Source organism: Limulus polyphemus, unplaced genomic scaffold, assembly GCF_000517525.1.
Source record: "Limulus polyphemus unplaced genomic scaffold, Limulus_polyphemus-2.1.2 Scaffold6866, whole genome shotgun sequence".
In the NCBI taxonomy this organism is placed as follows: Eukaryota; Metazoa; Arthropoda; class Merostomata; order Xiphosura; family Limulidae; genus Limulus; species Limulus polyphemus.
Window position 1 is genome coordinate 5099 of NW_013672476.1, and position 13542 is coordinate 18640.

At 29.8% G+C, this 13542-nt stretch overlaps 1 protein-coding gene across 1 annotated transcript in view; it reads left to right on the top strand.

Moving 5' to 3' along the window:
• Positions 1 to 405: 405 nt before the first annotated feature.
• The window catches only part of LOC106474138, a gene marked incomplete at its 3' end in the record, with an annotated part of 34546 nt that continues 21409 nt past the window's right edge, over positions 406 to 13542 (top strand). Inside the window, exons 1-2 of the mRNA XM_022402501.1 lie at positions 406 to 424; positions 9395 to 9506. The remainder of the gene's footprint in view (positions 425 to 9394; positions 9507 to 13542) is intronic.

A 13542-nucleotide genomic window follows, 5' to 3' on the forward strand; every position in this document is an offset into this window, starting at 1 on the left:
TGATTGAATCTGCTGTTATTTGCGGGTTTGTCTTTCTGATACGTGTCGGGGAAATCGGTCACCTGAAAATACCACATTGTTATTTGTTCATGACTTTAAATATTTAGTAATGCACTCATACGAAAACAACTTCAACACAAATAAAAGCAGAAAAATTAATGTTTAATGTTATATCACTCAGAGATATTACGGAGTGAAAGTTTATGAATGGAAGGTAAAAAGAATAACCCATTTCCAGATTCAATAACGCCATCCAGATCGTTGGCACAGCTTAGAATCTTTTATTTATTTTGTCTCTGTCTCTTTCACGGAATGTGCTCGATAGAGGGCTCTCCAACATCTTTGTTGATAGCGGAAGCTAGAGGTTTTACTTTTACATGAATATGGCGTCAAGGTAGATTTGTCCAATCGTAAGACAAAATTGGTAAGCGATTCGTCTGTGTTCATAACATCAAGATCTTCTTGCTAATGTTTTTTTCATGTGTTACCCAGTTGTACGACTAAACAGGTGAATACATATTTGTTGTTCTTGATGTTGGTTATAGTTTTTTATTAAATGTTTAATAAAATTAAGCCAGTAGGTAGACTAAGTAAAGTTATCGTTATTAATATAATAATATTGTAAAATAATTACACACTCACGAGTCACAGTACTACAGTAGTAGCAGTGGTACTAGTTAAACATTAGTAATACTAGTACTAATACTTTACTGTTTTGCATCTTACTCGTTGGACAAAGATGAAGCTTTTGAAGACCAGAACTTGGATATACGAAGTGACAGAGATGTCGTTGGGAACCGGTATCAAAGAGATATCAGTATCACTTTATTTTAACTGCAACTTACAATTAGGACCTGTACGAGTACTAGTCCTAATTACCATTCAATTCATTTGTAATTGAATAATGTTAATTAGTAGTCAATCTATTTCAAATAAACCCGTTTTAGAAAACTAAGATTAAATATTTTAAAATTACAGAAACTATATATATATATATATATATATATACCCAAATGTATGTGTATGTGTGTATATATTAAGCATAACACAAAACGAAATAAAGCGTATAGCATCTTCAACCAATAAGACAAAAGATACAAAGTTGCATAAGGCCGTTTTGAATGTAGAACTGTCACAACAACAAAGGTGAACATTATTATTTATCAAATTCCAAGCTTTCTAGCACTCAACATAAAAGTCAACCCAGCATTAATAAATATAACAAGATAAAAAATTATGAACTAAGTTGCTTTTCAATTCACTACAGTCCATTTGTAGCTACCATTGATTTTTATTATGCATTACACTTTCATGTAATTTATTTAAAACTGCTGCCATGGTCAGTTAGTAACAGTTAAGGCTTGGTGTACGTAACAGATAAAAAAAAAGCACTGTAACTTAGTTCTTTTCTCTTTGCTCTAATTTTTCAACAAGAATGATTTATATCTTAAACACTGAAATGTCTTTGACATTGTTTACTTGTTTCTGTTTGATGCCTACTGTTGTAGATCATTTGTTTTTGCATTCTTGTACTTTCTGCTTACTTCTCAGAAGGTCCAATAGTGATTTGATATGCTTTCATATTTTTGTTGTGTGTTTGCATCTTCAGCAAAAAAAATAGTGATATAGTGGACCCTCCCCAATATAAATCAGAGATGTCAACTTCTAAGCTTACTGGTATGAATAACAGGGATGAAGTGTTTTTTGTTTGAGTGATACCTTCTACACTGAGTGTGGTTTTTGTTGTTGTTTGATATTATATTTGAAATCCGAAGAAAATGACAAAAAATGGCAATCTCTTTGTTGTTAAATCCTTTCATTACAGTGTATTCCTTTCCTTTTTTGAGTTAGGCAAGATGTGTAATGTAGGTAATTTGATGAATGGTACAGTTTAAAAATTATTTCATTACTTCAAATAGATCTACTGCTATAGTTAACAAATCTGAATATCATATCTACAGATAGAAGTAACTTTATTGAATTACCTTTCAGAGTTGAAAGATCTTATATGAATTATATTTAGACTGTCAAAAAAATAAAATAGTTTTGAAGAAAATAATTTGAATTTGGCTGCACAAATAACCAGATTTCGACAGAAGGTAATTTTCTTCAAATTGGCTCTTTATTTTAATTAATATAATTCAGAAGTCATAACCTATCAAGTCACTTAATTTTGCATGAGCGAGTGCATAATGACTGGGCTGGGGATGTATGGGGTAGCTTGTGCAAAATGATACAGTATGATTCATCTTAGAGGCTCACTTCCTAATGTTACTTAAGTTGTCTCGCATATTAGAATGAAAAGCGAAAATCCATATTGAATCAAACCTGAATAATCACAGAATGAATGTATGTTAATTTCAAATGCATATAAAGTTACAAATGTGTTATAAAACAGAAAGCTGATTCTTAGAAACAAAAAAAAACTTGAAATTTCTCAAGAAAATATTATTTTCTGGTACACATACATGTAGCCCTCTTTTCTTATTTTTTAATTGTTCCATATGTACTAATTAACTATTTTACCTAAAATGTATCACTCTTATTAAAGTACCTCTTTAATTATGATCAACAACAGCAGTCATCCTACCTAATCCAACCTTAATGCTGGGATATTCTCTATTTCAAAGCTCTTTACAGAATTAAATATATTAAATAAACCTGTTATTCAAAACTGCTATTACTAAAGGGAGGGAAATGCAAATCTCTAAAAGGTGTTGCAATTTTCCCTGTGTAACATAATTCTTCAGTATTAGAATGATAGTCTTTTTCCTTTGTAAATTTGAGTGTTAGGTCTACTGCCAATCAAATAAATGTTTCGGGGTTTAGAACAGAAGTACACAACATATGGCCCGTGGGCCAAAATTGGTCTGCCAGCTCATTTTGTACAGCCCATAACAAAATTGTAGTGTGGGAAGTTTTTTTTTAATGTGATGGAAATATTTATGTTTGTTATTAAATTTAAGAGTTTCTGCATCACAATTGAATAGAAATTTTATTGAATAGTCTTTAGAATTAATAGAAAATGCAAATGGCTCAAAACTTTTCAGAGGAAGAAATATTATGGAAGTCTCAATCACATTCAAAATTGCCCATCGACAAGAAATTGAGTAGTGCACCCCTGCTCTAGAAACTACCAAAGCATCTGTCTCAGTTGCCTCATAGCTGGTTATAACAATGCAAGGAGAGCATCAGAACACTGGTGAAAAAACAGAACCTCTATAAATATTTCCATTTATATTTGAGGGAAAATATCCATAATTGTAGGATAGCAGTACGAACTGTGACTTGTGAAATATAATCTTTGAAATGAATAATATTGTAAACTAAGTGAAATGATCAAAACCAGAAGGCAGTAGATTAACTAGGTTTATTATGCAAATAGGATAAATAAAGAAGAGGATCGACAATGTAAGATGTTATTAGCAAAGATTAATATATTGTAAAGTTTCTTCTATTTATCTTCCACAGCACTTTTTAAATTTGACTCTTTTGAGCTATAAATATGCATTCCTGTAGGGTTGTAGTATTTAGTATGCATAGTAGAGCTGAATGATTAGTGTAATTTGATAATTAATTGTCAGGCTCATTAATTGATTACCTTCAACTGATCATTTTACACAGGACTTAAGTAGTTGGAATGATCAAAAATACTAATAATCGAAAACATTAATTTCAATTAATTGATTATTTTTGTTTGTCACAACATTAATTGATTAAGCTGAAGAATCTTGAATTAAATAATAACAATAATGAGAGATCATAATGGTAATATTTTAATTACTTCAATGGTTGTAATAATTGAAAACTAACAATCAGTTGTACTAATTTCAGTTGGTTGATTATTTTTGTGATAATAATCAATATGATTTTAATTTTGATTAATTAGTTATTTTACATGACACTAATGGATGTAATCTGTACTCATAGATAATCATTTGTATTAATGAATGGGGTAAATCACCCAGCTTTAAAATCAATGACATATTTGAAAGTTGATGTAGCAGTATATTATTAATCCAGGTAATATTTTTCTTTTGGATTCTTTGGCATCATTTATTAGACTGGTGAATGCAGTTTGTTTTTGTATTACTCAGTTAAGACCAGAAGTTATTCACCCTGCTCTATTATATATATCATGATCGTTATATGTTTGTATAACTGACTTTAGTGAATAGTTGTGAAAAGGTTTATTAATGTAATTCTTAATATTTATTTGTACAAAAAGTGTACTGGGATATTGGCTAACGAAACGAAAGTTAAGTGATTTGTAGCAGTTTTGTTTTTGTAAAAAACATAATTTATATAGTTTTATTTTCATTTATAAAACTATTTTTTTGAGTTCAGGGATCAAAAATATGGCCAAATATCAAATTGCTGGTTAGTGTTGCAGTTTTGCTAGTAAAACTTAGAAGACACTAGAAAAATTTGATAATACACATGTCAAATGAAAGATTTATAGATTCTAACTGTTTAAGTATCAATACATCCTTGTCAGTTATTTATATTGGAAAATTCTGAATGCAGAAAATTCCTATATTTATGATTAACAAGAATATTTCACTTGCTTCTTTTGTAATCCCTGTTTAAGCTACATGAAACCCAGGCTAATTAGCAGAAAATAATGATAGTAAGACTGCAATTTTATCTAATTTGATTTGTTTCCAAGGTAATTAGCACATGGATTTACACCATCTGGCTTCTGTAGTGCAGTTTTACCAGTAGGGTGGTTAGAAATACTATGCCCAAGTGGCTGCTTGTTAAAGATAATAATGATATAGACATCAAATAAGCTGCACATGTGTTTTCCACATTACTTTTAATTTGTCCATGATTAGCACAAATGTTAGGCCTACTCACTTCTAATGCTTTGCCAGCTTTTGGTGTTTAAACATTGAATAAGAAATTATTGTTTTAGTATAGGGCGGCCATCAGCAGTGGGATATTGTAGACTTTGTTGATCTAGGTGCATGTGGTCCAAATACACCAGTTTGTGTCCAAATCAAGTGTCTCTTAACTTTTGTAAAATATTTAAAATAAAAACACTTGCATATGTTCTAAAGGAGTTGATATTTTATGCAGAAAATTTATACATTTAAATAGGACATTATATATATTTACTAACATTTAATGTATGAAATAATCAATTATGTTAATTTTAGATAATAATGGTGTTATCTAATAGCAGTCTCAAATTTGTTAATGGAAAAAAAAGAATACCTGCAGCCATTTGCTAGTGTCTTCAGAAGTTAAGATCAAGTTCTGCATTAGCATCATAATGAACAAACCAGTAATTACCATACATGTTTAAGAATATTAAGTTAAAAATATTGTATGAGAGTTTAAACAAAATACCACAAAATAAGTTTATTGTATTGAAAAACATCTTGTCTAATTTTTCAAGAGGGTTTTCTTGCTGAGAATAATTGTTTTCCAAAATGTCAAAATAATAAAAACCATACAAGAAAGTTTAGAGACCTTGTTATTTTACTGTAATAGTGTTTCATCGAACATCAGTTGTGATACATTTTGGAACTTGGCCCAGGATTTTTAACACAAGTTTCAGGTCACTTCATTTCAGAAAGATGTTTCCTTATGTCTACAACCCATCTGCTTTCAAAATAAATTTAAACAGGAGTGTTAATAATAGCCTAGTTGTTATTTGCATGCAACTAAATAAAGGTTTCACATTTTTTATTTCCTTAGCCCTTGGTTCCTCCATCTCTAAGCAAAGGGCTAGAGTTCTATGAAGCATTTATTTACCTTTTTTTTTCTCTTTAGTTTGTGGGACTTAAGTAGATTGACTCATAAGCTTTCATATTTCAGTACTGCACCTTAAGAAGTTGTCATACTAGTTTAAGCACAAAAAGTATGCTTTTCCTCCAATGCAATCAAGCCACAAACTTTACACAAATGCCCTTCTGTATAAAGTTTTTTATATTTTTAACCACTGTGTATAATTTTGTTTTTCCTGTAGCTTCACACTTAACAGTAACTATTAAATTTCAATTGTTATAGTTTAATTTCCATTTTACTCTTCTCTTTTTTTTTCTTTTGATACATTGGTATTCAAATTCCAATTTTTTATTTTTTTTGGATAATGTACATATAATAATCGTAAATCATTGCAAAGAAGAAACTCCAAACCATGATAGCTAAGAATAAGCTCTTCAAGTCATAGCAGTTCTTATCAACTTAGCCAGATAAACCATTAGAAACAAGTAACTCCAGTTGAACAACCTTTCAACATAAATATAAATGTTTGAGGTATCCCACACCCTCCAAATTTAGAATGGTTAAAATGGGATAGTAAAAATACATGATTTAAAAACAATGTTTTGCCACTGTTAACGTTGCATCATCAGATATTCAGCACAGTTGTACACGACTCTTAAGTACACCCAGTTGGTGACGTCAACCATATAACAATTGTGCTGAATACGTGATGATGCCACATTAACAGTGGCAAAATGTGTTTAAATGGTGCTTTTTTTTTATCTCATTTTAGCTGTTTTTGAATTTTAAACTCCAGTTGGAGCTTTATTTTATATAAAATATGAAGCTTTGGTTGGTTACTTTCCTTACATACATACATACAGTAAGTAGCCATTTGGTCCTTAAATGATGAATCCACCATCTACAACCCCAAAACAAAAAAAGTAAAAAAATTAAACCACCCCCTTTTTTTAGGAAATCATCAATTCCCTTTTTTCAACTATTGTAAGGTGCCAGTCTCCACTACTGTTGATGGCAGCTCTTAAAATATTGTAAGGCACCTGTCTCCACTACTGTTGATAGCAGCTTTTCTTCAACTATTAATGGAAACTGGCACCTTATAATAGTTGAAGAAGAACTGCCATCAACAGTAGTGGAGACTGGCACCTTACACTGTTGATGGCAGCTCTTCTTCAACTATTATAAGGTGCCAGTTTCCATTACTGTTGATGGCAGCTCTTCTTCAACTATTGTAAGGTGCCAGTCTCCACTACTGTTGATGGCAGCTCTTCTTCAAATATTGCAAGTTGCCAGTCTCCACTACTGTTGATGGCAGCTCATTCCATAGATTATTAAGGTTGGAAGTTTTCCACATTTTTTTCAAGTAGTTTATTTGTTAACAAGTTCACTCAGTTCTCCATTCTAGCTTAGAGATTACTTTAGTGTCTTCCCTTAATCCACGTTATTATGTGGAGTCCTACAAGATTTATACTTTTCTTAGTATTAGCTTATGAGACCTTCAGTAGGGAAATACATTTTCTAAGTTAATCACTTGAGTCTCTGTCTTCACATTTGTAGTTCTTGGTACTCATTCAAGCCTTCCACATTAACCCCATTCTTGAGTTCAGACAGCTCTTATTGGTTTCTAAATAGAGCGATGCATGAGTCAAGGAAAAGTAACATCCTTAATAATAGTTCCAGGGATAATGGAGCTCATAAAAGGGCAAAATGAGAAAAGATGGTTCTGTTTCTTCCCTCCCATCCAATTAACATCAAAATTGCATGTTTGTGTTTTTTACACAATGAAATATTTTTCAAACATTGTATTATTACAAATGCCATTTTTATCAGATGTGTATTACCAGTTATTTTGATGCATTTAAGTAAATATAATGTGAAAATAAACCAAGGCACATTTAAGCAAGTTTAGTTCCAATTCCAGCATATTTAAGCTATGTTAATGATTTATTATGAAACAAGTGTGTCATGACACAGTTGATTAATATTTGTGAAGATTGTTATACAGACTTGAAACTTTGCTTGGGAAAAGCTTATAAAAAGTATAGTTTTGTAAATGCAAGGATTTATAGAATGCAGTTACTGAAGCTATTAAAAAATAACTTTGTTAATATAAAATTTTAAAAAGCAATAGTAATTTTTTTCTCTAAGAACAGAAAGAATCAATTAATAATTAAATGTACTTTAAAAATCATAACTGTTACAAACATACTACCAAAAGATAGATGTGCAAGTGATATAGCATATGCTTAACCCAAGTTAATGAGAACAACAAGCACATATTTGGAGTTTTAAGTCAAATAGTGTCCTTTGGTTATACAAAATAGGTCACATAGGTATATATAATACATAAAGAATATAGGTCAGATTAGATCATAAAAGATAAAGCTGTGAGAAGTAGTAACCAATTTTGTATTTGAGAATAACATAACTTTGTTTCTTCTAACTTAAAACTTGCTTGATTTGAGTAACAGAAATAGCGTAAAGTTATTTTGGTAGATTACCATTATAGTTTACAGATATTTTTTTTACTAACTGATATGTTATTTTAAGAATGTATTGAAAACTTGTACAGTTGAATATCCATAATAGTTTTATTTGTAAGCTTTGAAATGTTTTATGTATAATTCTCTGCACTGTTTGCTACAGGTTTTAACTTGTTTCAATTTTATATTCTACCTTTGTTAATAAAAAAAAACAAGGCAATGTTTTCATGGTTTTTTTTTTTTATCATTAACTGCTGTACTCTAGCACAAAAAATATTCTTCACCTTCATAAAATGTACTTTAAAAAACTGCAAAAAATCTAATAGATGGTTTTGGAAAGAAAATTTAAGTATTTAGTATGAACGAACAGACATTTCAAATTAACAAGGTTAAAGTTATTATATTAAAGATTTATAATTTTTCACAAAAGTAGGGGTGTTACTATCGTGCGGTCTACCGCAGTATCCGTAGTCTACCAAGACCCACTGGACCCTATTACCCCTACCCTAGATGGATCATAGAAGACCCCACCTGACCTGTCTATTTAACTAAGTGTAAAAGTCTCAGTAACCGCACGCTATAGTTTAAAAGTCCCAGTAGACCGCACACTATAGTAGCACCAAAATAGGTTACTAGTTTTAATTGAATAATACAAAAATAAACAGATTTATCTGTTTTGTTAATTTACTTGTACAACTACTTGTATCATAAATCAAAATTGATTTTGTAGTAATATAAAATAATCCAAAAGGAAATTATTACCTGGATTAATAATTCATATATGTCAACTTACACAAATGTTACTGGTTTTAGAGATGGGTGATTAACTTGATTAATCAATATATTAAGTTCCATATGAGCATCACTTTCATTGATTAGTGTCATGTAAAATAATTCATTAAATAAATTGATTAATTCATTAAATTGATTAATGTTATGAGAATAAAGAACTAAACAAAATTGGCAATTTCAATTATTGCAGTTTTTGATTATTCCAGTTATTCAAGAAATTGAAATATTGCCAATATGATTTATCATTATTAATCAATTAATGTTTGATTCACAAAAATAATCAACCAATCAAAGTCAGTGTTTTCTATTATTACTATTTTTGATTAACCATCCAAGAAATAGAAATGTTAGCTATTACTACTTCCTTTCCTCATAATTTGCAGGTGACAGTATATGTGCATTCTGCTTGTACGTAACTCCGGAATGTTAGAGTTTGGCCTAGTGGTTGTTGGTTACCTAACTAGCTACAATGATGCATGCTGTTGATGTTATCCTGTATGTGCAAGTATTAACTTAGTAGCTTTAACATAATATATTATTTATTTAATTCAAGCTACAGATATAACTACAATTACCTAGAGTAAGAATGCAATAATAAAAAATGTTTTGACAAACTGGTATTAATTATTATTTATTTGCTCATAAAAATTTTGATTGCTGAATAATGTGCTCATTTAACTAATTATGTAACATGTACTAATAACAGTGTAACAGTACATAATACCATTAAGTTGTTAACTTATATAAAGGCATAGGGCTCCTGTTTAATTTCAACTAGCTCAAGTCAGATTGGAAGGCACGGAGATGGGGGAAAGCTAAAGTTTGTCTATAATCATTTGCCACTTAATCTCAACATAGTACAGTAACCTTTAAGATGCTTGATTTATTGATTTCTAAGCATGTATATATGTTTCTACTATCTCTTCTTGCCTGCACTGAAAAATGTAAAAATAATAATCATCTTAATGTGGTCTTTCTAAACTTTCATCCATATCAACAACTTATGTTTTTTATACTTAAGTTGATTTTTTGTTTTTCATACTGATAATAGAGTTATAAAAAAATTATGAAATGTTTGTAAATAAAGATTTTTCATATTACCAAGATTTTAATGTTTCTTATGTAAAGAGGTGATCATTTAGTACCATTACAAGTTTTCTTTCCAGATAGTAAATGTTATACTGTCTTTGTTTTTCTAGGACTGGCATGAATTTTTTTCCATGACATTACTTGCTGTGGCAACAATCTTTACTAGTTTTACCACATGAAATCTAAGGACAATTTTTTTAGCAAAGAATTACTGTATTTCATTTTTGTAGTCTTGTGAAAATTTGCAAAGAGAAACCCACAGAATGGTATTACTTTTTTTTCAGCTTCTTACATGTGTACATGATACATTTACAAGTACAACAGTTTAGGATTAAAAAAGTAAATGAATCCCAAATTGTTGTATCTGAAGATGTCTATCATGTTAAATGAAGGGTAATTTGAAAATGTCTTTAGAAAAAATCCAAACAAGTTGAAAATGGTTAGTTTAGTCTCATATGAGAATAATGATTAGTTGAACGTAATCAGTTGATAAACCTAATTAATCTATTAGGAAGTTCCACTAATTGCCCAGCTTTTCTTGGATTTACTGATTTTTCAGAGAAGATTGTATGAGTACTATTTTTGGAGAGAAACAATTTTATTTCACATGTGCAACTATGTGATATTCCAGTGGTGTGAGTAACTATTTACAGAATCCACGGTTAGTATTCAAAAGGAGGTTGCTTGATTGTAGGAACCAAACAAAAAAAGAGCATTAACAATCATATCCATAACCTTACATAGACTACTAATCAAAACAACAGGTCTTTAATTAGAAGGAATCCTGGAAAAATTCTCACAGTTGTACAATGTAATTCCTCCATTAGGTTCATCATACAAGTATGGTGAAAGACAGGTAGAGAGTAACAAAACCAATCTACACACCTGCTTTAAAGCATACAGTCTTAGCATTATCATTGCTTGAGAACATCTGACAGTGGATCACTACTCTTCTATTGGTAGAAATACACTTGTATCCAGCACATGAGAAAGAAAATGAAATTTTCTTGTAAAAGGTTAGAATCAAGAGTGAGGGTGTATTCAAGATCACTAGCTGTGATTTTGATGTATGGCATTGTGCTGCATATCACACAGAAAGTTTGTTTTTTGTTTCATATATCAGTATTTCATTTACAGAATTGTTTTATGATACACATTTCTAAATGTTTACAAATATCAAACAAAACTATGCTAAAGATATTGTAGATTTTGTTTTAGAATTTTCATGGATTGACTTTTTTTTGTGGCATTAATATGTAATCTATCACAAATATATAAATTTCATTTACTGCTATCATCACAAATGTATACCTTTTATACAATGTTTTATGCATATTCAGTATTTATGTGGTAAAAATTAATAGTTTTTAATGTGATCAGATAATATTTTGTATGTGTGTTCAGGTATTTAAGAGTAAATAAGTTACAGATAATGAACTCAGTTGTGTACAAAACAGTTTTAACTACACAGTTCAAATTGAGGACTGTTCTAAAAAAAATATTTACTGTACTAGTAAATGTATGTGTGTATCTAACCTTTGTTAAATGATAAGTTTCATTGAAAACACATAGTGCAAGAACTTTTCTCAATTGCACTTATGGAAATAATGAGATTAAGATGGCCCAGTACTGATACCAGGTTTGGAGGTCAGTTAAGCACACTACATATGATCCATGCAGTTAATAACCAAAAAGAAGTTAAAAATATACTTTGACATAGAACTGTTTGTTTGTTTTGTACTTTAGAATATATGTTCTTTTGTTTAGGTATCTCTAAGAATATGATTAGTTTTGTAATGAGTAACACTTGTAATTAAAGGTTCTATTGTTGTAAAAACAATATCCCCTTTATTAATTGCACTTGTAGAAACATTTTTCTCTTAGGTAAATTTAAAGTGCAGTGTAGTGGAGTGAACAAAACTTACTTTAGATATAATGAATAAAAGTAGAGGATGCCAGAAATGGTTGACTCAGAATGTGATTACAAAGTATACTTGCAAGGTAATATTGCACCATTTTGGTAACATTTAATATTCAGGCTCTACATTATCTGTATAACAATACAAGCTTATGTTTAGTGACATTGACCTGTTTAGCATGAATGCTTTGTAACATATCTGTACATGTATTCCCTCATAATCCTACTGTTCCAGGATTAAAGTTAAAATTAAAACAAATATCAAAATGTGTCTATATTAGTAGTAGTTTAATTAAGTTTAGAATAATGTTTATGGAAGGAGGACCTATCATGTCCATAAGTTAAACCTGATATATTTACTTGTTTATACACACACACATAAACCATGCATAGAAACTTGGCTTGGTAGGATTGTAGGCCAGTACTGAACCAATAAGGTTAACAATAATGTACCTGTAAGCCTTTATTTATTTAATGTAAAAAATAGTAATTTTTGAAATCAGAATAATTTTTTAATTAAGTAAAAGAAAAAAAATCTGTTGTACCCTGACTACTGATATGTATTTGTTTGTGTATATTTCATATCCAACTGACATCACTTTGTCAATAAGTTTCAGCATGCAGCAGATATAGTTGTACATGTACACAAGATAACAAATAACTGTCAGTAGAATAATGATTCATTTTGTGATTAAGTTAAGCTCTTGCTGCATATATTAATTTTTGTGACTAAGTTTCTAAAATTATAATGTGAAAGTTGATTTAGCAGATTTATATGACTAGTTATGGTGTAATTTTTCTTGTGTTGAAGTTGGTTTCTATAGGCTAGTGACTTTTGTTGTAATTAAACTTCAAAAATGATTTTAAAATGTTTTATATATTTAGAATTAATTTTAATACAAAGTCTCAAACAGTTTTCAGTGGTTGTATAATTTTAAGGAGTTGCTGTTAGCCAAATAATCAGACTATTAAAATCTTAAAAATATTCTTATAAGAATTTTGTGTAGGACTTTAAATTCTGTGCAAAATGAAACAAAGACTTGTTGTCTTAAATGGAAATCCTATACAATAATTATGTGGTACAGAAAATAACAAGTCACAAATAATCTTTATGAATATATGGAAAGAGGAAGCCAGAGAAAAATATAGAAACTTACAAAATCATGAAGACTGGCGGAAAATAGATTAGAAGCTCCTCAAGATAACACGTAGTCATACAGATTTTTCAAAACTTTCCTGATAAACCACATTATTTGTAGATAAAATTGTGCAAGTTTCTCTTGGAGCATAATAAGATTTCAACAGGGTCTTGAAAGACCTAATAATATAATGAATATTGCAATAAGATTCCGAACTTTATTACTAAATCTTTCATATTTATTTACACACCATGTGTTATAATAATAGCTAGTTTATGATGAAAGATCGTAGCATTTTTTACAGGATCATAACCATAAGATCTTTTCATCACAGTCTAAATATCATATTAAGTTTTTGACTTCAACAAGATTTTACAAGGCTTTA